The 22,943-nt window shown below is 39.7% G+C and overlaps 1 long non-coding RNA gene across 1 annotated transcript in view; it reads right to left on the bottom strand.

Moving 5' to 3' along the window:
- Positions 1-7,192: 7,192 nt before the first annotated feature.
- The window catches only part of LOC118887991, a 206,298-nt gene continuing 190,547 nt past the window's right edge, over positions 7,193-22,943 (bottom strand). Inside the window, exons 6-8 of the long non-coding RNA XR_005018219.1 lie at positions 16,548-16,656; positions 9,408-9,463; positions 7,193-8,150 (exon numbers count right to left, since the gene is read on the bottom strand). This is a non-coding gene — a long non-coding RNA (uncharacterized LOC118887991). The remainder of the gene's footprint in view (positions 8,151-9,407; positions 9,464-16,547; positions 16,657-22,943) is intronic.

Genomic DNA, 22,943 nt, shown 5'->3' with positions numbered 1-22,943 from the left:
TAATATATGGTGAGAACACTCATACCACTTTATATCTATCCTTTCTTCCCAACAAGTGGTGACTTGTTGACTTCGTTCAATGTGGCTGGTAGAATTGTTTCTGTTCTAGTCTGGTCAGAATTCTCATCTTATATTGAGCCTCCAGGTTCTACTGATCTTTTTATATATCTTCTGTGTGATTCTAGACCCAGGGAGTCTTGTTCTGAGGTTGTCACTCTTACGTATTAAAGTCAGAAAATAGTCTCTTGTATTATAGATGTTCAAAGTGCTGGTTTTAGATACCGTCTCCACCACCTATATTTAAAGGGGCTGCATTTCTCCAAGGATCCCTGTTAAATGCCTGCCACATAATGGGAATGTCTCCCTCGCTTTATTATGTGACCTCGCATTTCTCCCTCTGGCAACAACTTCTGTATTCTGCCTTATTTGAGCAATAGAAACATTTGAAACTTAGTGATTTCAAGCAGGAAGAGTAATTTCCTGATAGATCTAAGCAGATATGACCCCTCTATTGTTCTAAGTCACCATGACACTTTCAAATCATTAAGCGCTCTACCTGGGAGCAGAACTTCAGAGTTTAATTGTTTAACCATTTCATACTCACTATTATATGGGTCTTATTAGAATCCCATGGTCCATAATATGAACAGAATAAAATTTTAAAAAATCTTCCCAGACAATGAATATAACTGCCATATTTGTCTCAAAAAATTTGATTCTTCCAAGAGATATTTCATGTTTTAATCTATCCAATTAGTGCAGCCAGAATAGAACCAGCTGTGGACAGAGGGAACTAGGGAGCCACCCAAATACCATGGTTTTTAAAGAGAATAGGGTATATCCCCTATCCTTAATTTTCCTCCTGAAATTCTATAATGAGAGGCATTTCAATCATTACTTTGAATTTGAAAACTAAGTTATTCCTGTAAAGGGTTATACGCTCCCAAAGGTTAAAATCTGAGCTGGGTTTAGTGAACAGATACCTTGAAACAAGACAGGCTCTAGTAGATGCCATAAGAATGCATAGGCGCTTTGTGTGATGAGATAAGGGAGCAGAGACCGAGAAGCCCATTAACATGGTGGGGAAAGGGAACTAGAAACTGGCATTGGCCAGTTCCCAGCACTGTGAGGAGCCGCCTAATCCTAGACAGTTGATTTTTTTTTTTAATTAATTAATTAATTTATGGCTGTGTTGGGTCTTCGTTTCTGTGCGAGGGCTTTCTCTAGTTGTGGCAAGCGGGGGCCACTCTTCATCGCAGTGCGCGGGCCTCTCACTATCGCGGCCTCTCTCGTTGCAGAGCACAGGCTCCAGACGCGCAGGCTCAGTAGTTGTGGCTCACGGGCCCATTTGCTCCGCAGCATGTGGGATCTTCCCGGACCAGGGCTCGAACCCGTGTGCCCTGCATTGGCAGGCAGATTCTCAACCACTGCGCCACCAGGGAAGCCCTAGACAGTTGCTTTTTGACAGTAGTAATGAAGCCTACAGAGAATCTCTGGGTCCAGACCAGCACTTCCCAATAGAGCTTTCTGCAGTGATGGAAATATTGTCTATTGCTCTATTCAATATGGCAGCCACTGGCAACATGTGGCTGCCAAGCATTTAAACTGTGGCTAGTGCAACCAAAGATTTAATTTAAATTTTTAATTTAAAATTTTAAGTGTAAGTAACTGCATGAGGCTAGTGTCCATTGTGTTAGACAGTGCAGCTCTAGACCATGTTCCCTTTGACAGTTCTGCCTATATGTTGCCAAGACCAAACAAAACTCTAATTCTTTAGTTCCCTCCTTCTTCATTTTTTTAATTCAAAGAATATTTCCAAGTGAGAGATATCAAATTAGTATTACTATTACTAGTTTCATATATTAACTTCCTACTAAGTACTGAGTTCATTTATTATTATTTTAATTCTAACAACAGACCTTAAAGGTAAATATTAGTTTTTTTTAACAGATTAAAGAAACAGGTTCAGAGAGGTCATGAAGATAGTAAAGGACAGTGTTGGATCTGCCTGACTTTGAGGTCTATATTCTTTCCCCTACCTCACACTGAAGACACCAAACATACAAAAATATTTTACAGTTATATCTATGTCTGCTTTTCTAGATGAAACCATACTTTTATTACATTTTATTAGCATGAATAATAAAATTTTCTCCTCCTCCATCACTTTCTGTACCTATGTCTCTCTATTTGATACAGCCTAAAAGAGTGACTGATGTCCACAGCAGAAGTGGTTCTCTTACAAAACACAAATGGAGTTATGAAAAACATGGACAAATTTAAGACTAAAAGGGCCATAATCTGCTATTAGCTCTCTGGGATATATAATAGTTACTTTTAAAGCTTGTTAGGTAGCACAGCTGCATATCAACCACTGCATGTTACTTGAAGTAGCTATTCACAGCTGAACACTGGGATGGACTGACCCTGGTATGACTCAATTCAAATCCCTATGTTCTTATGATAGGCTATTAGCAAATGAAGGAATCATAATTCTACCTAGAGCTCAGTTGTAAGTTAATAATTTATTTGTTTAGGGAAGGTCTCAAGCTTTATCAGTATCATTATGCAAAAATATTAACTGCTTGAAAATTTAAGATGTATGAAAATCAAATATAAGCAAAAGTATTCAAATAAATTCATGAGAAGCAATATTAATTTTAGAGAAGGCAGAAAAACATAATACAGTTGTAATTCATAATACAATTAATGAATTTTTAAGTGCTCTTTTAAGCTGTCAGATTTAGTTTTCTCAAACCAGAGTTTAGATGGTGGTAAAATTAGCAAAAGTAGAAAAAGAGAAGACTAAGTATCCAATTAAACCCACAGTGTCAAGAGAAAGCCAGGTTTTTGAACAAGCAAGTAAGGTCAAGGGTCAGCTATTTTAGGAACAAATGGTACCCAGAAATGTGAGCTGAAAAGGAACTCTTAAAGCTAAGAGTTAGTCCTCAGGAGAAAACCAGGTGATATACAAAGTAAATGCCCAGGATAACTGGCAAACTAAGAGTAGGTCAGGTATTCGTAAAGAGTTCACGTGGGTGGGCAGTTGGCATTGATAGGACAAGCGTTGCTACAAGAAAGGAGAAAATGAAGTCAACAGTGGAACAATTCAGCCACTAGGGAGTCCACAATACAAGACAAATAAAGTCTCTGAGAGCACAGTATATGGTATGCTCTGAATGTCTGCATCCCCCTCAAATTCGTACCTTGAAATCTTAACCCCCTGCAGAGCGATGGTATTAGGCAGTGGAGCCCTTGTGAGTTGCTTAGGTCATGAGGGTGGGGCCTTCATGAATAGGATTAGTGTTCTTATGCAAGAGACCCCTCAGAGCTCTCTCAACCCTGTCACCATTTGAGGACACAGAGAGAAGGTGCTGGCTGTGAATCAGGAAGCCGGCTCTTACCCGAACACAACCATGCTGGTGCCTTGATCTTGGACTTCTTAGCCTCCAGAACTTTGAGAGATAAATGTCTGTTGTTTATAAGCCACCCAGTCTGTGGTATTCTGTCATAGTTAGTGCCAATGGACTAAGACAGTATAGAAGCCTAACCACTGAAGAACTAGGGTTGAATAAAAGAAGCCAATTGTAAGTCTTGAATATACAGCTGAGAGGGAGCTAAATGCACGACCGACTCATTGCTGAGCAAGTGAGCTGCTCCCTTACAGTCAGGGACAATGAGGTCTCAGCTGGTGTGGGGGAGTAGCTGGACCAAGAGAAACCTCAGTTCAGTCTTTAAAGATGTTGAGACCACTGCTGTGTAATCTTCTTGAGAAGGAATAGTGGCCCTAGGAAATAACACCAAGCACATCTCTTCTTGAGGCTGGCTGGAAGGTCGGAGTGCCAGGTCCCTTATGTGCCCTTGAATAGACACAGAGTGGGGGCAATGGTAGCTTAGCAGGGAGCAGGGAGCACAGTAACCTAATTCTCTCTACCTTCCATCCTCTCCCTAAAGGCATAATCGGAATTAACCAGAGAGTTTCACCCGGGTTGGTATAGGAACACTCTCTGCAACATAAGGTGTTTTCTGATGTCAACAGCAGATGGTCCTCTTTTCATTTCAGTGTCCCCTTTCTTCCCTGTGAGAAGCAAATGCTACAGTGTCTTTCCTGGGTCATTTCATTCCCAGGAAAAATGCAGAATGTTCTTTCTGTATTTGCTCCAGGGATGGGGAGGATTGTGAGTACAGAAGGCCACACTCCTACAGTGCCTGATATAATGTCCCCGAATATCTCTGCTAGTGAAGGGCACACTCTGGAAAACTCACGTCTTGATGCTCTTCCACTGGCGTCCATTTAGTCCCTTTCAACATGTGTTTATTGTATTTTCCCATCCACGTGTGTAAAAGTCATAGCAGTTGCACTTAAGTGTTTAGCTTGTTTTCTTTATTTGATAGGGGACTTGGCTTCTGAGAGGAGTCAAAGATGGAGAAGAAATGGGCGAGGTGTATCTCAGGGCCCACTGTCAGAAAGTCAGCAGTGAAATCTGCTTTTGCCCTTTTCCACCTCAATTTTTCATCGTTTTGCATAGGTTTGATTCTCCCTCATAACTCCGGGGTTTTAGTTTCTTTTTGAAGCTATTAATTGGCTAGAGTTACAGAACACTGGAGCAAAGAACCAATCAATTTCATAACTATCATAAGAAAAGCATTAAAACCAGCAAAACATATTAAGAATATTCCTGTAGACATTTATAGATATTTTCTGTAATAAAGAGTGAAGTTTATATTCTGTCTGGTAGCATAATATGCTTAGGAAGAGGCAAAGATGCTATTGAACAGTGAAAAAGAACATTGCAAAGAATTTTCCAGTTATGCAGTTTTAAGGGTGATGTTCTAAGATGGGGATAAATCTAACAAGGGCAATAGTGTTTTCTCAGATCTAATTTAAAAAGTATTAGCTTCTGGAAATCTCTTACTTGTTTCTTTGTTTACAATTATTCTGAACATTTTCTGTTATCTGTGATGAAATTTGAAAAGAGCTGGATCCTTGGCTGTGGGAGTGACCTGCTTTTGCTTAAAAAGGCACTTGTTGGGTAGCGTCTCTGCATGATTTTTGAAAGTTATCAGAGGTGAGAAGGGTAATTGAAGCTTCCAGAATCAAGAAAAACTACAAAAGCAGCTCATTTTTATAAATGGTATTGTCTTGTCTTATATAACCCCCTGGAAGACACCCAGTTCTCACTTCTAAGAGCTCTTATGAGTCAATTTGTCATTTGATATTCTGTAGAGTTTGCAGTAAATGGTAAGAAGTGAATTCTTCTATTAAACTTCAATGATTAACTAAATCCACTCGATTTCGTACTGTAGTTCCTTGAGGGAAGCTATTCCATGTCTTTCCTCTCCTTGCCCAGCCGGCTCCCAATATGGAGAACAGTTTCTTATATGTACTACAGGCCCAACAAGTATTTGTAGCATTAAACTGAATTCGGGAAATTTCCCTTCTTTGCGGTATGGAACTGAAAACACATGAAGCCAGAAAGTTCCGCCACCCTCATCCCACCCCCATCAACCCCCAAGTATCTGCCTTTCCTGGGGCTGGTGATGAGAATCTCCCCAACCTCTCCCCTGCTTCCTCTTCCTGCTCATCCCTCCTCCTCCTTGTCCCCCAGTCTCTTCTGTTTCTTCCCTTTCCCCTCTTCCTTAGAGATTCGAAGCAAGAAATCTATATACGCAGAGAACAAAACCAACCGGGAAACAAGATGCCGATTTATTAATAGCTGGGCAAGGACTCAATCATTCCAATGCAAGGCAGATTTGGAGAATAAGGTTTAAGTAAGGAAGTCTAAGGAAGCCTTCTTTTTGTTTCCTTGTCCCTGAGTCCAAGGTTATCAGGAGTCCACTTAGTTGCCAGAACATATCAAGACGGATAGAAGAAGGTCTTACTGCAAGACAGCAGCCCCATCAGGGTCCTGGGCCGGAAGCACAGAGCTTACCACGTGGACACACGAAACGACTCAGATGGGACTGTCCTTTAACACAGGTGTTCTGACCACAGGTGAGAAGTGGCCAGTGGGAGGCTCATGTTCTCACCAACCAGGAAACAACCGGTTCTACTTTGGACAGGCACTAGTGGAGGACCGGGGAGAGGGCAGAAGAATGGGGGTGCCTGCTGCCCTCCTGGACTGAGACGGGGAGTGGAAGAGGGAACTGAGGGTTCCCCGACAGGGAAGTACAGACACAGAATTGCAAAGTGAGTTTAGGATTCCTTTTGTTCTCTACTGTCCAGAGGAAACCAGGCCACAGAGCTCGGATTTTTGCCTTGGACCCAATTCAATACACGAATCATCACCACTGGACCTCTGCTTGACCCTCACCCCCCTCCACCCAGCTTCAACCTCTCCATATTATTTCCCTCTATTCATCAAGTTGCCACCAAATTAGACATCTTTTAAGTTCTTACACAGCCTCTGTACTTTTCAGTCTCCATATCTTTATTTTAGTCTCTCCCACCACTCTGTCATAAACTTCTACAGTGGGCCCTGAGTATCCACAGGTTCTGCATCTGTGAATTCGACCAACCGTGGATAGAAGATATATATATATATATTTTATATTCCAGAAAGTTCGAAAAGGCAAAACTTAAATTTACCTAGTGCAGGTAACTATTTACATAGCATTTACATTGCATTATAAGTAATCTAGAGATGACTGAAAGTATATGGGAGGATGTGCATGGGTTCTATGCAAACATTACACCATTTTATATAAGGGACTTGAGCATCCACAGGAGTCCTGGAACTGATTCCCTGCAGGTACCAAGGGACAACTGTGTATCCTTCAAGACCCAGCTCAGATGCTACTTCTATATGATAGTCCATGATTGCACCAACCAGAAATAGTTGCGCCCTCATGGGTGTGTCCGATGTGTGTCTTATAGTCCAGAGAGCAAGGATGTAGCAGTCTGAGTCTGAAACCTGGCTCCCCAGCTTTTTAGCTTTGCCCTTGAGCAAGTTACTTACCTTTTCTTGTTACTTGGTTTCCTCATAGTATATCATATAGGGATTTGCTATCTCACAGTGATTGACATCATGTAAATTATATAATATAATGCCTGGCACACAGTAAGTCAGTCTCCAAAAAGGGAGCCTACCATTACAGCTTGTAGCCATCTTTAGCATCAATTACAAAATATGGTGTATTATATTTATTTGTAGACCTGAGTTATCTCCTCCCATTGGATAATTCACTTGCTGTGGCAGCAACAATAGCTTCCCATTTTTGTATCCCTTCCATCCCCACCCCAGGGTCTTGCATGATGCACACAAATACAACAGAATAGACTTAAATGTACCAAAACAGACTTGACCCTCTACATCAGTTCATATCACTCTAAATCATTAATCGCTGCTTACCTTGAATGGGCACTGTATAAACTAATTAGTATTATAGAACACTACATATATTAATTTACTCAAAATATCAGATGACCAAAGTTTATATTTTTGCAGACATCGGATATATTTTTTAAAACAGTGCTTTGTTTGAATAAAGTATTAGAACCTATTAATCTTTTATCCTAACGTTTGCTTAGCCATTGCCAGAAGTTCAGGCCTTGCCAACATTTTTTCCTCCACCTCTTTAAGAATTATTTCCTTTAGATTTAATCTGATTTTTTTATTACAGCACACTCTTCTTTTCAAGATCGTTTAATAGACACCTCAAATGAATAAAGGTTGTTTAAATGTTGTTCATCATTGAGGGTAATGATGATTCTTTATAATCCATACCCTGTGCCTTTCTGCTTTACCGGGGCAGGTTTATGCCACAGCCGGGCTGGGAACAGCATCTAAACTCCTCTGTGGAGTAGACAGACCCCTTTTGTGAGTACATAATCGATTCAAGCGTATGCCTCTTAAGCTCAGCTTGAAAAAAGTAAAATTAAAAAAAAAACCAAAACAAACCTGTGAGTATGGCAAGTTTAGATCACATTAACTCTACACCATCATTAAAGGCAGAGTTCTTCCAGAATCTGGAAATAACCAACAGGGCCTCTTTGTTCCAGCCCTGCACTCCTAAAAGAGTAATTCCAATCCCAACAGCCCAGAGGGTTACACAGTTGGCCCTGGGCACGCCTGCCAAACGCCCAAGACAGTTCCCAGGAACTTTCCGCCGGCTGAAGTGTTGACAGGCTCGCGAGCAGAAAGGGCGGGCTGTTAATAGGAATATACATCGCAGAGAGTCAGAAACCAACCTACTCAGATTTCCCAGACCATCCTCCACTCCATTTCTCTCTTCCAAACAATCCAAGTACAGATTCTCTTTTTTAAACCTTCCTCCAGTGAAGTATTTGCGTCCCCGCTTCCCTCCACCCGGAAAAAAAAAAGAAGCTGTAAGGTTCTCGATGCCAAGGAGAGTCAGCTCACCTCCTCTCTGCCCCCCAGGTTCTCCCGGATTCCAAGGGGGGGCGCGGGGAAGGGCGGCTTTGGCAGCAGCTCCCCTCCTGGGTCTGCCCTAGTCTCACTCGGCACCGCCCTCACCTCGTGTTCAGTCCTGTCTTCTGGGGCCTCAGGGCAACTGGAAAGTATCTTTTGCTTACAAAGAATGCGGGAACCCCTGCGGTTCAGGAAGGTTTTTATTTTACTTTCCTCTAAAAAGGCTTTATTTTTCTAAAAACACATATAAGACTATTCTGATGGTTTTAGGGACATCAGTGCCTCCGTTCACAGATATTAATGCTAGATAATGAAGCTCTGAGTTGGTACATTTAAAAGTTAATGAGAGATCAATTAGACCTCAAGAAAGCTGGAGGGCAAAAGTTAATGAGTCAGAGAGAAAGAAAGAGAGAGAGAGAGAGACTGCTAGCTGCCCTAAAACTGATCTTCCTCTTCTACAATAATAAAAGCCTTGACATTGAGCTGAGGTACCTGACCACCTAGAATAGAGCCTTCCTTTCTCAACTTGCCCAGCAGCTAAAGGAGGCCATGTAACTAAATTCTGGCCAATGCAATGGAAGAAGAAGTTCTAAATGCTCTTTGCAGAGCATGTTCCTAAGTCCAGAGCAAGCCCCTTCTTCCAGCCCTTCCTCAATCCAGCTGCCCGGACGAGGGACTTGGTGCCAAAGGCAACATGCTAGGAATGACAGAGTAACAAGATATATAGAAGGAACCTTGCACAATGCAGCCAAGTGTCTATCTCTGGACTATTACGTGAGAGAGAAATACATTCCTATCCTGTTTATGCCACTGTCAATATGAGTTTCTATTTTATTTCATGTAGCCAACCATATATGAAGCAGAGATGGGTTTTCAATGAAGTGAGTGAAGCATAAACTTCAGAAACCCTCCCTTGTCTGGGATTATTCCAAGGCGGGAGGAAGAAACTTGGCCTTGTGTTCCCATGGTCATTTTGTATTCTTTTCCTTAAAGCATTCCCCCAAACTGCATAGACCCCATGACCTGAATTCATACCTCATGCTCAGTAATTCAATGAAGCTTTTCAGGTGTACCTCTTCTGGTAAGCGAACCTGAAATACAGAACAGCAAGTAAATACGTCAGAGTTCTCTCCTGCATGAGCTACACGCTAACGTACTTGGTGAGATTTAAGAATATCACAGTCTGTTGTTTCTCAAAGTATATATTCCTAGATAATAATGACTGTTGTAAGAAAAAGGAGTTTTATGATCAAATAATTTGGGGAAATACAGTATTAGCTAAAACATTTGTGAATATGTTGTTAACTTTAATATCTCTCAGAGGATTTAATTCGCAAGTGTGAATAGGGAATCTCCCTGAGAAAGAGAATGCTGTGTTTTTTAAACTCATTGGATTACTAAACCCCCCTATTAAGGAGTGGTTCACGGGCTAGTTTTCTGTGGAGCACAATTTAGAAATGCTCACCAGGTCTCAGCTGGAAATATTTGTAGACTATCTCTTAGGACAAAGTCTGTGATTTTTTTCTTCCTCACCTTATTTTTTCAAGTTGCTCCCTGTCTGGAGTTTGTTGCCCAATAAGCATGAATTCCAACAATATTGCCGTTTTTAGATTTACACTGGCACATCGCTTAAGTCTCCGACAAAAGCTAGGACTATTATGTACAAAGTATTAGGTCACCTGTGCAGGAAAGGGTGTGACTTCAAGGGAACTGGGGTCACACTGAGGTTTTATCTCCCACGAGGAGGTTTTTCGATAGTGAGGTATGGAAAGCTACAACCACGATTGAGAAGTGGTTCTACATAAAATACCTTTTTTTTTTTTCTTATGCCAATGTTTGTAGAAATGTCCCAGCTCATCTGTGAGAGTTAGATTTTCATTATAGGGAAATAATTAGTCTCCAGGCTTCTTGTCTTTAACTGAAATTTAAGTGTTCACACTTGTATTTGTCTTCTCAGGTTTCTGTAACAGAATTCCACAAACTGGGTGGCTCAAAACAACTCTCTTCTAGTTCTGGAGTCTAGAAGTCTGAAATCAAGGTATCAACAGGGCCATGCTTCCTCTGAGACTCTGGGTAGAATCCTTCCCTGCCTCCTCCTGGCTTTTGACGGTGGCTGTCAGTCCTTGGTGTTCCTTGGCTTACAGCTGCATCACTCCAATCCCTGTCTCTGTCTTCACATGGTTTTTCTCTTTTTACAGAAAGTAGAACTTCAACATATCTTTTGGAAGGATACGGCTCAACTCATAACACTGCCAAAGAACCTGTAATTATCTATTGGGCAGCATACTGTCATAGTGGACAGAGCTCTGAGTTAGGAGGGAGAAGCTCTGAGTTGGTGTTGGGCAAATGTCTAGCCTACATTTCCATACACATAACCAAGGATAACAATACACTCCTTGACTTCCCTCTAAGGGTTGTGACAAAGATCTAGAAAAGTGCTTTGTGGCCTTTCAATGATAATAGAAGTGCTGTTGCTGTCTTTAAAGGGCAACATGGCCGGTGTGGGCAACTGACATTTAGTATATCATCTCATACCTAACTTTAGGCAATCATTTTTACTTCTACTGCATGTAGCTCCTTAGTAGATAATAATTTTTTTTTTTTTTTGCTATCCTTGCATTGTCAACTAAGTGATGTCAGGTGGTGAGGGGAATCCTTGCAAGTGCAGCCAACTCACAAATTGAATATGAAGCACTAAGTAATGGAAAAATGCCCATATTGCTTTAATAACAATTTTTTGTGTTTTAACTCAAGGTAAATGACTGAAAAATGCCAGTGGAAGACTTTTTAAAGACTAGATGTTAATTGGTACATCCAAATTTACTCAGCATCCATTGTATATAAACTACTACTCTTAAAGTTTTTGATGCAATAATAATGAAACAGTAGAGCTGTGGTTCGTAAACTGATGTCCTGGGTCTCTAGAGGCACTGCAGGTAGTAATAGGGATTTGCATGCAAGTTCTAATTTTGCAAAAGTCCCTAAGATCATATTTTCATTTAGTTAGCACAACATAACTAAAATGTTCTTCTTTTTTCTTTGGATTTAATTTATTACATAATTTTGATTATACTGGTTATCTCAGGCTGGGTAGATGTTCTCTTTGGCAACCATATACCTTTTTAAACAAATAAAAATGAATTATTTAGGGCTTCCCTGGTGGCGCAGTGGTTGAGAATCTGCCTGCCAATGCAGGGGACATGGGTTCGAGCCCTGATCTGGGAGGATCCCACATGCCGCGGAGCAACTGGGCCCGTGAGCCACAACTACTGAGCCTGCGTGTCTGGAGCCTGTGCTCCACAGCAAGAGGCCGCGATGGTGAGAGGCCCGCGCACCGCGAGGAGGAGTGGCCCCCACTTGCCGCAACTAGAGAAAGCCCTCACACAGAAACGAAGACCCAACACAGCCATAAATAAATAAATGAATTAATTAATAAAAAAAAATGAATTATTTATGATGACATAGTTAAGATCATTTAAAAATCAAAATGGAGTAAATGTGGTTCAGGCATCCAAAAATGGAGCCGTGTGGCCATCGTGGATTTGGTTTCAGACACGTTTCTGCATTACTGAGAACTTGAATTGTCTGAACTGTATCAAACTCATGGACACCACCAGCCATTTTCACAACAGTATCTCTAGCAGCTGCCAACGTTATGGTCTCAAGGTCTCCCCTTATAACTATGCAACCATTTCAGACCCCAATCAATCCTTACTTAACAAGCACCCTTACTTCTTGCCAGCTCCAATCCTATTTCTTGACAAACATCTTATGTAACTTTGCAGTTTAGACTGTTTATTATTTACATCGACATTTATAATGTGTAATTTTTTTTGGTATACAGAATCTTAAAAAACATGAGAATAGAGGGAGATTGAGATTTTAAGAAGGGATTCTTAGTAGTTAAAATGTTGACAAAAGGGTAGATTTAAAAGGTATATACTGATCATATGACCCCCTTTTAATGAACATAGACAAAACAAGACAGTCTCCCAAATACTTTGTTCTATTTCTGCTTAAAACCATTACTTGACTTAAATGCATTTTAACTATGAGCTTCTAGAATTTCCTGAACAATTTTCCGCTGTTTAAAATGTAGTTGGCTGATTGATTCCTTTCACATTTCAGAAATGTCCTGTGTCATTTTAATGATTATGTGGAGTGTGACTTTGTTCTCAGCACTGTAAGTATACAGAGCCAAAACACTAGAGAGAATAATTTATATATTTAGGCAAAACCTCAGAGAGGGCAGAATGCTTTTATGATATAATGCTTAAAGTAAGACAAAGCCTGGGAGGGCAGAATCACCATTCCTGGAAGATCTCAAACCCCAAATCAGAATATTCTACACAAGGAGACTATGATGTTCTAGTACATTTATTGAAGCAATCTGCCCTGGTTTATGATGTGATAATCCCACATGGTTCCCCACACTGTCTGGAATCCCTGAGAAAATCAATAGAAACTGCATCCCCGACTCTTCTTAGCTGGTTTCTATCACTTTCCCTAAACTTTAATTTAATATGATCTTATATATCATACATTTTTTTTCTTAGAGTCGGATAGGTCCTTATAACAAAGCATTTTTCACTCCCTGGGAAAGATGTTCCCAAGGGCCATCGTATGTTTTCCCTTTTATCCAGAGACTCAACAATAAGCAGCTCCTCATCTTTACTTTTTCTAATAACTTGTCTTAAAATCAGTTCACTTCCTTTAAAGGAGGGGATATCACATAACATTCTCTGTTGGAGGGCATATACAGTGAGAAAAACCACTTCCCTAAGTGATTTTTTTTTAATGTACACCTTTTTATAAGGTATAACATACATACATACCAGCATTAAGGGTTCAGCTCAATGACATTTTATGTAGTGAACCCACTAGTGGGGCCACAACTAGAAAAAGAAATCAAAGTTTGTCAGCACCCCAGAAGTCCCTCTAAGGCCACCTCCAAGTCACTCCCAACCCTACTCCACCCCAGAAAATAAACATTTTTCTGACTTCTATCACCATAGATTAATTTGTCCGATTTCAGACAGTATACACTCATTCGTACCTGGCTCAGCATTCTGTTTGTTGAGTCTGCTGAAGCAGTGATTGGTTCATTTTTATTGCTGACTCATACTCTGTGGTATGAAAAGGTAATAATTTATTTTCCCATTCTATCTTGGATGGACCTTTGAATTGTTTCTAAAATTTAACTCTTAAGAATACTGCTGCAATAAAAATTGTTGTGCATGTCTTTTGGAGAACACATGTACATATTTCTGTGGCTATACATCAAGAAGTGTAGTTCCTGGGTCAAAAACAGTGGTGTGCTGCAGCAGTCTTGTACCGGCTTATAAGAGCCCACAGTTAAATCTTTAGGAAATTTGCAATCCAGTTGTTAAACATAGACATTATTAAAAATTGTTATATAAACTTACAATTAAATAAATTATTTAAAAAATAATAACAAATACTCAAAACCTTTCATATCCTTATTTTTCTTTTACTACATTTTGCTATTATCTGTTCTCTCAATATTATTTGCATTTATTGTGTCTATATGGTAGAAATATAATGGTGTGCTACTATGCATCTCTTCTCAAATTTGCATTCAAGAGCATCATGTAAGTAGCACTACACTGATTTTGGTGGTAGTAAATATACCATGGAAATTGGCAATTACTAAAAATCGGGACTTGACTTAGTGTTTTGTTTATCATCAAGACTTACAAAGATGGAGAAAATATTAATAATTCAGATTAAGTGTAAATGTGTATCGTACTGGTAGCCATTACATTGTAAGTAGCATAAAAAATTGAGAAAATATTTTTGAATATTTGAAAACTATTATTCAATTCAGCAAACAATTGTTCCTGTTATCGACAAGTGAGTGAAGTTCCCGAACACGTCTTTTTGGCTTCACTTTTGTCTTACTTGTGAATATAAACAAAAATATCAATCAACATTTATGTTGGAAATCCACTTGGAGAATGTTAAACATTAGTCAGAAAACCACTGGTCAGAAGGTATAATTATGTTCAGTTTTAGTAGAAAAGGCCAAACAGTTTTCTGATTTATACTCCCATCAGCAATACATGAGAGTTTCACTTGCTCCTCATGTACACTAATATTTTGTTGCAAGTATTTTTTTTTCTTTTAATTTCAGTCATTCTGATTCATCTGATATCACATTGTTGTTTTTATTTGCATTTCCTAATGATGTTGAGCATCTTGTCACTGTTAATTAGCCAAATCCCTTTGGGAAGTGTCTATTTTTATATCTTTTGTGCATTTTCTTGTTGAGTTGGCTGTGTTTTTCTTATTGCTTTGCATAAGTTCCTTATATAGTCTTTGTCAGATATACATCTTATATCCGATGTCTTATATGACCATTTGTAGTTTGACTTTTCCTTCCCTTAATGGTGTTTTTTAGATCTTAATTTTAATGTAGTCCCATTTATCAATCTTTCCCTCTATGGTTTTGGTGTATCATTAAAAAAAAATAATTGCCTACACCAACGTCATGAAAATACTCTCCTAGGTTACCTTCTAAAAGCATTATTGTTCTTTCATGTTTAGATCTATAGTGTCCCTGGAGTTGATTTTTGTAGGTGGTGTAAGATGAGGATTTAAATTATTTCTTTTCTACATAGGTATCCAAATTCCATCTGATTTTTCCGTATGGATACCCATATACCATTTGTTCAAAATATCATCTTACCCTATTGCAGTGTAGAATAACTGGTCATAAACTGAACAACTGTACATGTGTATGTCTCTTTCGGACTCTGTTCTGTTCCATTGGTTTATTTGCCTTTCCACGTACGAAGACCACAGTGTTTAAAATAAGTCTTGATATAAGGTTGTGTAAGTCCTCTAACTTTGTTCTTCTTCAAGATTGTCTTGCTTACCCTTGGCTCTTTAATTGTCACAAAAATTTAGGGTTAGCTATTTCTCAACTTGAGATAGGGATCAAAGGGGAGAGGATGTCACATACATAATATGTTGGTGTATACATAGTGTGAAGAAGTCTCTTCTGATTTTGATGATGCATTAGGTTTGTGAGCTACATCATTAGAATGACTTGGGCAGCAAATAATAGAAAACGTCAAACCAACTGGTTTAAATGTTAAAGAACTTTGTTGTCTCACTTAACAAGAATCTATTCAAGGGAATATGGCTCCATTCGTGGTATGATCGGTATCTCTGGTTCCACTTCTGTATGATTCTGCCTTCCATGTGTTTTGGTTTTATCTTCAGGCTAAGAGATGTCCATAAACAACAACAGCCAAAGGAAGGAGCAGTTTCTTTTTCGTGTCTTTCTCAGGACAAAAAGTCCCCCAACCAGACTTCCCCTCTTGCCTCATTGGCCAGAATTATATCCCATGTCTTTGCCTAAATCAGTTACTAGTTAAGAGAATGGGACCACCATGACTGACTTAGATAGACCTCAGACTAGGCTTATTTCTCATTAGGTACATGTTCTTGCCAAAGTGGGTGTCTATCTGAACAAAAACAGAGTGGAGAAAGTAGTGGTAGGTAAGCATATAATAATTTCTGCTACAATTTCCCTTCGGTTACTCAATATGCAAACACATTCTACTTCTTCTATCTTCACTTCCAAAGATAATCATTACTGTGTAAATTAACGTAATTGCTTTCTTAGATGAAATTAACCCAGTGTATTTTTCAGTTAATATGTCCAGCTCTTACCAGATTCTTCGCTTCCCAGAAGGACCAGAATTCTATAAATCCTCTGACCCTCCAGTACCTCTTTGTAGCCATCTCTATGCAAATGTAAACAGCAAATCTCACTGCAGTTAGCTGGGCATTTTGAAATTCTCTTTGTCTCTCTCCATTTGACATCTGCACTGACCCAAGGTCCCTTATGTCAGTAGAGCTGGGCATCATTGAGCCCTTTAGACACATTTTCCTGACTCTTTCCAAGGCACGGACATTCAATGATTATGAAAGTTTCATTATTGCTGCTCAGTTTCTTATACATGAGATATTTTATGATTCCAGTTAATAAAAGATACCACGGCAGAACACGAATAACAAAAGCATTTTATCACAGGATTGAGCCTTCTGATCTTGAGAGACAATGCTTCCCTAGTCGACTAGTCACCACAGGAAACCGGAAAAACCGAACCCGGAAGAGGCCTCCAGGAAACCAGAAATACTCACCGGCCCTCGAGAGGACTGAGCAGATGCTGTGCTGACCCCATGATTTTGATCAACAGGTACAAGCAATGTCATGCTTTGATCTCATCCCAGCAACTCTGCTCCGGACTTGCTAAGAGAGAGGAAAAGAAGGGGTAAAGAGAAGCTCAGGAACTGTCTGAAAGTCACGTGCTTACTCAGCCCCATTTCCTGTACATCTTCCTCTGAATCATAGATTGATGAGGGTCAGGTACTGGAGAATCTGGTAAACAGGAAGGGAGAGTTATAGCTAACACACAAACTTCATACATACCCAGTCGGCTGAGTTCAATGTCATTAATTTCAGTTGAATTTGGTTACAATTTATTGAGTTGCTCCAAAGCAGATAGATCTGTGTCTAAGCATCTTATTTTTAGTGACATATTTTTAACTGTTGGTACGATCTCTGGGAAAGTCATGTAACCAATCTGAAGCTCGAGACTAGCAATAACTAATAGTTATTCAGGACAGTTGGTTAATAGTAACTGATGCAGTACACATGATACCTGGCACATGGTAGACAATCAGTGCTAGGTGATGTTGACTTTGTCTTCCTGATTACTGTTAAGGATGGTGCATGCATGACAACAATAAAACAAAGAGCTCTGGCAGACTCAGTTCTCATAGCCACAAATGGTGTTAAGTACAAGAAAAAAAATTCGGAACCTCTCCAAGTAACTGACAGCACAATGCAACATAATGGAAAACAACTGCCAAGTGAAATCACAAATCATGCAAAAAATGCTCTGACAAAAGTGATCTTGAGGAAACTGCACAAAGAATACACACATCTATTGATAACATTTGTTAGGTCGGTATAAAATATGCTATTTGTATTTCTAACGGAAGGATCATGTGAGTTGGATCACAGGAATGTATGTCAATTGGGCTCTGAAAAAATTGCCATTACACTGCACTAGTACTTAGTATTATTTCCAATAGACCCCAACCAACCATGAGTGTTAGCACCATAAATCAATTTTCCCAGGACCTGATAGTCTCTGCATTAACCACACTCTAAGTTTTGAGCTGAGAGAACAAACAGAATACAAAGAGCTAAAAGCAACCATAAATCTTTCTGGGTCAGCAAACTTGACATCAATGCTATTCAGGCCCCGTCTTAAAAATTTTTTTTTATTGAGATAAAATTCACCTAACATATTTTAAGCATTTTGAAGTATACAATTCAATGGCTTTTAGTATATTCACAACATTGTACAACCATCACCACTATCACATTCCAGAATATTTCCATCATCCTCCAAAAGAAACCTCTCTTTTAAAGTGAACATACTTTTGGAGGGGAAATCCATAAAGTCCAGCACTAACATTTATATATTTTCAGATTTCTTTTCTTTTCTTTAATTATTATTATTTTTTTGGCCGTGATGCGCAGCTTGTGGGATCTTAGTTCCCCAACCAGGGATGGAACCCAGGCCCTCAGCAGTGAAAGTGCAGAGTCTTAACCACTGGACCACCAGGGAATTCCCTCAGATTTCTTTTTTTTTTTTTTTTTTTTTTTTTTTTTTTTTTTTTAAATTTATTTATTTCTTTTTGGCTGTGTTGGGTCTTCGTTTCTGTGCGAGGGCTTTCTCCAGTTGCGGCAAGCGGGGGCCACTCTTCATTGCGGTGCGCGGGCCTTTCACTGTCGTGGCCTCTCTTGTTGCGGGGCACAGGCTCCAGACGCGCAGGCTCAGTAGCTGTGGCTCACGGGCCTAGTTGCTCCGCGGCATGTGGGATCTTCCCAGACCAGGGCTCGAACCCGTGTCCCCTGCATTGGCAGGCAGATTCTCAACCACTGCGCCACCAGGGAAGCCCCCTCAGATTTCTTTTAATTCCAAAATACAATAAAAACTTTAATGTACTAGGGAAAAGGGGTCACTTGAAACAGGGGGAGAGAAATACTCTACATATTTTAAGTATCAATAATCCATTATTCCTGCTTCCAATGATCTCTGCCTCCTCGTAGCCACACCCTGTGTGATTTTCTCCCACATCCTATCAGGATTGGTCCAAGAGGCCAATAGAATACTGCAGAAGTGATGTTATGTCGTTTCCAAGGTAGGTTATAAAAGACATCGCGGTTTTGCCTTGCTCTACCTCTCAGATCTCTCTCTCCGGGGGAAGCCAGCTGCCATGTCATGAAGACGCTCAAGCAGCCTATAGAGCAGCTCACCTATCAGGGAACTGAAGCCTCCTGCCAACAGCCATGGCAGGCAGCCACCCTGGAAGCAGGTCATCTGGCCCCGTCAAGCCTTCAGATGACTGCAGCCCCAAACAACACCTTGAATAGAGCCTCCTGAGAGACCCTGAGCCAGAAACATCCAACTCAGTTGCTTCTGGATTCCTGAGCCTTAGAAACTACGTGTGATAATAAAGGTTTGTGGTTTTACACTGCTAAGTTTTGAGGTAACTTGTTAACGGAGTAACAGATAACTACTATAGTGGTGTTAGTGTAACGATTCAGCAAAGCTGCCAGCAGGAGAAGACGAAGTACGTGTGAAATGCATAGAAATACAATCAATGCACAAACCCTTTAACTGGCACTCAGCTTAGGCAGGTCGGACTGCAACTGCCTTTAAGGAGTCCTTTCCCTGCCACCAGGTGTCCTGTTGCAACCTTTTTTCCCAATCAAAAATAGTCCTTGTTCAAATAAAACCTAACTCATGCAGAAATCAACAGAGAGTCCCACACGGTGTGATTTTTTTCTGGACTCCATTTATGCCTAGAAATGGAGGACTTTTATCCCCTCAATCTCTGTTAGGACGGAGCTGAGAGAAGGCTGAAATAAATACTTTCCAGAAGGGCCTTCCAATTTTTCAGTGTCTATTTTTACTGGATTTTGTTTTTTTTTTGGAAGAGGTAAAACAAACAAAATGAAACAATTTAAAGTAAATGAAAATAAAATGGCAAACCACTTTAGAAAAACTAGGGGGTCAAGGAAGAGAAGTTTGAAAATGTTAAATCAGGTATTAATACCTTCATCATTTAAAAATTTTCTGGAAAATGACTGGTTTCTCCTCCCCTGCTTAAAAATTTACTCAGACCCTCTATTCTTTTGAGTTGTGTAAACCACTCTACAGTGTTTTCTCTTGGCACCAAAATATGTTCATACAATTCAAACCTCCAGTCTGTTCAGATCTTGTTGAAACTTCTTTGCTTTGCTAACTCCTAGTAAAGTAAATGTACTTTTAGAGTTTGGGCTACAGACTTCAGCCATATTTGACTAGAGGTTTTTGCCTGATACCATTAAATTCTGTCACCCTGTCAACAAGTTACCAGAGGTGGGGTTAATCTTCTCTTTGCAGGAATGTGACCCAGAAATGTGTTTAATGATCCTGGGTTCTGGTTTTCTTGGATTCACAGTGGCTCTTAGATTGCAACTCTGAGAATAAGTCAGATGCTGTCCAATTATCAGCAGTTGGGAACCCAAATAAGCTCATCTCCTGTTTCATCAAGTAAAAATATGACATAGATGCATTTTGTTAATTGGGTGAGAAGGTTCAGGCATTGGGTCCGTGGGCCCACTGGTTTTTAAAACAGGCCAAAAAAGGTAATTAAGACACTGCTTTGGGCTGTCAGAATCAGGTGTTTAGACAAAAACCATAAGGTCTTTGAGCCAGACCCCTTATTTGCATCCTTCTCGTTTATTTCTCGTTTATTTCTATTAGTCTATTTAGACTGTCCTTTGTTGGTGAGCTTATTTATTAACTAAAAAAATTTTTTGTTGCTTATACTTTGACTATTTCAATGATAAAGAGAAGTCCAGAAACAATATAATGGAAATCTGTGTATGCAACATCAAGATCGAACAAACATTAAAATTTAGATTCCGTTTTTTGGAGAAAGAACATATTTTAGACCAAGTCAAGACTCTACCCCTGTGGTGGACAGGCCGTGGGGTTATACCCAGTGACCTACACTCTTGTATAGGCCCCTCCCCAGAACCTGTGGCTTGTTTCTAATTAATAGAATGTGGCAAAGATGACAAGATATCCCTCTCTTGACCAGGTTATGCTATATGGCAAAGGCTAAGGGATTTTGTAGATGTGATTAAAATCCCTAATCAGTGGACTTAAAGTTTACTGAAAGGGAGATTACCCTGTTTGGGCCTCATCTAATGAGGGGGTGCCTTAAAAGGGGATCTGGGGATCAGAGAGACTTGTAAAGACAGAGAACCTCTCTCTTTATCGCTGGCTTTGAAAAAACAAGTTTCTGTGAATTCCACAGCTGCAAGAAATTGAATTATGCCAATAACCAGAGGGAGCTTGGAAGCAGATTCTTTTCTAGTTGAGCTTCCTAATGAGAACACGGTCTGGTTGACACTTTGATTTAAGCCTTGGCGAGACCCTGCTCAGAGAACCCAGCAAAAAGCCTTGCCTGGACTTCTAACCTACAGAGACTGTAAGACAGTAAGTGGGTGTTAGTTTAAGCCATTAACCTTGTGGTGATTGTTATTCAGAGATAAAAAACTAATACAAGCCCTGATCTCGTTCCTCTACCTCCTTCCCCAGAGGTAACCACACGAAATGATGTTCAGCTTTACTAGAAGGAAAGGAACTACAAATTTAAACAATGAGGTGCTATTTCATACTCTTTGAGTTGACAAAAATCAAAATGCCTGACAACCCCAAATGTTGGAGTCATAGGAAGTTTCATACACTGGAAATGCAAATGAAAATTGGTAGAGCCATTTCAGAGAGAAATTTTATGATGCTTATGTGACATAACAAATTAACTTTTAACAGGTTTTCATACTTTTTACTACATATATTTTGCATAGGTTTTAATACATATTATCCATAAACAATATTTGCTATTTTTGTGTGTTTTAAATTTTACATAAGTAGCATACTTTTGCAACTTGATTTTTTAATTCCGTATTATGTCATCAAGATTCATCTATTTTTATACACATATTCTTTTTAATTCAGTAAAATATTCTGTTATATTACAATACCACAGCTTATCCATTCCTCAAACTATACTGGGGCAAACACACCTGTATTCATCTTAGGAACAGTTTCCCTAGAGAATACACCTAAAAGTGAAAATTTTAAGTAAAGCTGAGCGTCACTTCTTATGTTTTTGGTCATTCTGGTTTCTTCTTTGCTAAATGTCTGTTCATGTTTTTTACCCATTTTCCTGCAGGGTAGTTATTATTTCCCTTGTTGACTTATAGGACATGTCTGTATATTCTGGCTCTCAATCGTTCACCAGTTATTTGCATTACAGATGTCTTATTCATTCATTCCCTTTCAAAAATATATTTACAGTGAACCTTGGTTTTCTCAACTGCAAAATGTGGATTATACCACATAACTCACAGATAAATGAGATGATATGCATGCAAGTTTTGGTTCCAGTGCCACGGACACTTTATTTTCAGTAAATGTGAGTTTCCTAAATCTCCCCTTTAAGGAACTTCTGAATCTAGGAATAAGGCAGTGCCTAAGAGAATGCACTGGAGTTGCACTGAGGTCTTGTTGAATCCCAGTGTCACCACTTGCTAGCCTTGTGATCTTGGACCACACTGCTTTAAGCTGTCTAAGCCTCAGTTTGCTCATTTGTAAAATACAGATCATAATGCTTGCTTTATAAAGCCATTGCCGGAATAAAGTTCTGTCTTGTACAGTGCCTATAACACAGTGAGCCTTTAAAACAACAGTAACTGCTATTATTATCATTATTGTTAGGGAAGATGAGAATTACATAGAAATAACAAACATGAGCTAGAATATGATAAAGTCTCTCTATGAAAGACACTAGCTAACTGGTATCAGAAGGCAGAGGTGAAGGAGAGATTACACCTAGCCAGGGGCTGATGGAAATTCAGGGAACGTTTCACAGTGGAAAGGTCATTTAAATGCAGCTTGGAAGAAGGGTGGGTGGGATATAAATAGTCAAACTCGAGGAGAAAGAAAATTTTGCAAGTAAAATAAAAAAAATGCGGGGGTATTAAGCAAAAAAAAAACCAAACAAAATCCCTAGTATTCCAGTTGTGTAGAAGTGTGGGATAATGTGAGAGGTGCTGTCGACATCCTGGAAAGGAATGTTAAGACCAGATCAATGGAAGCTCTTGGATGGCTTAGGACTTTGAAGTTAGATGGTGATAAAAGAGCATTTAATCTTTGAAGATATCAAAGTACATTGTGCATGAAATAGATCCTATTCCCTAAAAAGGGCCCCCTCTGTGTAACTACGGAGTGCTCTGGGGTATGGGATCACACTTGTCACGCAGGTGTCAGTGAGTGAGTGCCCGGAGGTGGCAGTGGGGAGGACTGGAGATGGTGCCTGTGACTGAGGTAAAGGAACCCAGCAGGTATGTTAGTGGAAACAGGCACTGGGTCAGTGGCCTATGGAATCCAGCTTGGAGCTGCT

This window comes from Balaenoptera musculus, chromosome 21 (genome assembly GCF_009873245.2).
Source record: "Balaenoptera musculus isolate JJ_BM4_2016_0621 chromosome 21, mBalMus1.pri.v3, whole genome shotgun sequence".
Taxonomy (NCBI): domain Eukaryota; kingdom Metazoa; phylum Chordata; class Mammalia; order Artiodactyla; family Balaenopteridae; genus Balaenoptera; species Balaenoptera musculus.
This window is presented reverse-complemented; position numbering and strand designations above follow the sequence as displayed.